General features: G+C 34.7%; 1 long non-coding RNA gene across 4 annotated transcripts in view; it reads right to left on the bottom strand.

Annotated features, from left to right (window-relative positions):
- The window catches only part of LOC138032952 (uncharacterized), a 23,354-nt gene that overhangs the window by 712 nt on the left and 20,142 nt on the right, over positions 1–2,500 (bottom strand). For all 4 annotated transcript variants that reach the window (XR_011128519.1, XR_011128520.1, XR_011128521.1 and 1 more), the window contains one exon: positions 406–572. This is a non-coding gene — a long non-coding RNA (uncharacterized lncRNA). The remainder of the gene's footprint in view (positions 1–405; positions 573–2,500) is intronic.

The raw sequence follows: 2,500 nt of genomic DNA, 5'->3' as shown, positions 1-2,500 counted from the left end.
TATTCCATTCAAATAACTTTTTCATCTGGTTTGATTATTACGCCAGTTTTGTTTCAAGAAGGAACTTTCTTTTGCAAAAAACAAATTTCCTCTATTTTGTCCTTAGTTTCAATAACTGTAATTCATCTTCATCAAATTTATGTGACACGGAAAAGCTAAGTTATTTCTTATAACGCTTTAATTATCACATCTGGATTCAGAATATCCCTATTATGGACCTTCGACATCTATCCAAAAAAGACATTGTAGAAAAAAGACGTGAATTATATCACCTACTAAACGGAGATGTTTTCTACCCAAGTAAGAATTGGCCCAAAGATACATTATCTATATTTTGGAAGAAACCCATTGGAGACCTAGACACATTCAAGCTCATGTTGTTTTTCATTGGAAACGGTTGCTCACCTCATGTTATATCAGAATGGATTCTCTCCTCTCTATATTGGGCTGAACCAGCTAAATGGGACAAGCGCAAACGCCAGATTGACTTTATCCACAGCAACATTGATACCAAGAGACACATATGGTTCTATTATGACATCCACTGCAATGATTGGCTATACCTAAATGGTCTAAAACGATGCAAAAATCAAGAAATCTCCTTGCAATTCTTTAATTCAACTAGCACCTAATCAATAATTCTGTAAAAAAGTTTTTGTTTGACTTATTTCATAACACCTTCTTTCAAATTTTTGAATTAAATCTCGAACTTTAATACTTTATTCATATCATAATTAGTATTTCAATTATTATTGCTAAGTTTATTTGTCTCTCCCAAATTCCATCATTCACAAAAGAGGATTTTTCAAAGATTACTCTCACTAATTTTGAGTGCTCTGATTTATCCCATTTTGGGTTCATAAGAACGAATAAGTTTTCCATAATTCTTGGTATACCAAGAATTTTTTGTAATAGAAAGTATTTGTTCTTATTTTTTACTACTATTTGATTAATTTCAAGAACGAATGAATCACAGTCGGGTTAATCTGCTTTCATCCATTTTTTAAGAACGAAAAATCTTATATTGTAAAGGATTTTGTGCATCTTTAATTTTGGTTACTTTTTCTGTCTACAGCTAAATTTCTTTATTTTTTCTATTCATTTTTTAATTTTCATTCAATTTTCTCTAATTATGTTCCCTTATCTATTTATTTTTTATCCAAGCTTTGTCTTAGAAAGTTCCTCCCTTTTAATACACTCTTGTACTTCCGGTTGTTTTTGAAATTAAAATTTTAATTTCACACAGATTTTGTTTCTTTCGTTAACTTTATTGTGGGGTTGAGAGTTTGCGTTGTGAACATCTCCCCCTCATTTTACAGACTGACCATAACTTTTGTCTATGATTTTCCCTCAACTCACCATCCACACACACACTATACCCCAAAACTACCTACTGATTAATGAATGTTTTAATTAGTAGAGAGAAACCCCTTCTTGTAAGGCGGATTCTTCTATAAACACCAACTAAGACAGCCACAAAGGTTACTAGGTTATCTGCTGCATCATGTATTTATATTAAACAAAAAACCCTTAACCAACGGTTAGCGCTAACCAGGCTTCGAGCAACCGACCCCTGGACGTTTATGGCATACCGTGTGTTCTTGTGTTCACTCTCCTTTTTAATTCTTTTGTTATTTATTATTTTTTTATTGCGATAATATTGACAAACCACAGAAATTCAAAGTCTTATGACGTAGATAAGATGCATGAAAGTATTAAAAGATAGGGACGCATTGCCTACATGAGAATAGTGCTACGAAGAGCGTCGCACACCATCACCGTCACCAGTTGTCGCTGAAGTTCTTTGTCGCCGAGATATAACAACCTTAGCTTATCGTGCAAAACCGAAAGGAATAAATTAAATATTGAAAGGCCAAGCTGTTATTCACCGTCAGTGTCACTTTGTTACCTTTAACACCTTTTTAATCAGTATCGCTCATCAAATTGGTTGTTGAAATGGACGATGAAGGTTTCACTGCGTTAACAAGGACATGAGACAAGAGATATAAGTGATAGAAACCGACGTTTCGGTTCATCTTGCGCCATTATCAAGTTGAAGAAAATTTGCATAAAAGAGTGCCAAGCTCATTACAGGAATACTTTAACACGAAGAGAATCCGACTGTACATTCAATGCTGGTTTAAGATCTTGAATACACAGCATGAAATGCTGTGTATTCAAGATCAACAAGGACGTATGAAGTAATCGTGTGGCCATGCCTCTAGCTAAGACTTTAGACAAACTCATAGCAATCGAGATTTAGCCTAAAATTCCACGCAAGTCTATTATTATATCAAGTAAGCCTCGATTAATTCTTTATAGTCAACATGTAGCGTTTGGCCTTGTAAGAACAACGGAACGTGTCTGCCATTGTACGAAGAGAACAGCTACAAGTGCTTCTGCAAAGCAGGATTCACCGGACGACACTGCGAAAACGGTGAGATCGGCATCCCATATCCTGTTAGTTGGTTTTATCCAAGTAGCTAAGCGAGTAATTTGA

This window comes from Montipora capricornis, chromosome 14 (genome assembly GCF_036669925.1).
Source record: "Montipora capricornis isolate CH-2021 chromosome 14, ASM3666992v2, whole genome shotgun sequence".
Lineage (NCBI taxonomy): Eukaryota > Metazoa > Cnidaria > Anthozoa > Scleractinia > Acroporidae > Montipora > Montipora capricornis.
Note: the sequence above shows the minus strand (reverse complement) of the source record. Positions and strands in the feature narration are given on the sequence as shown.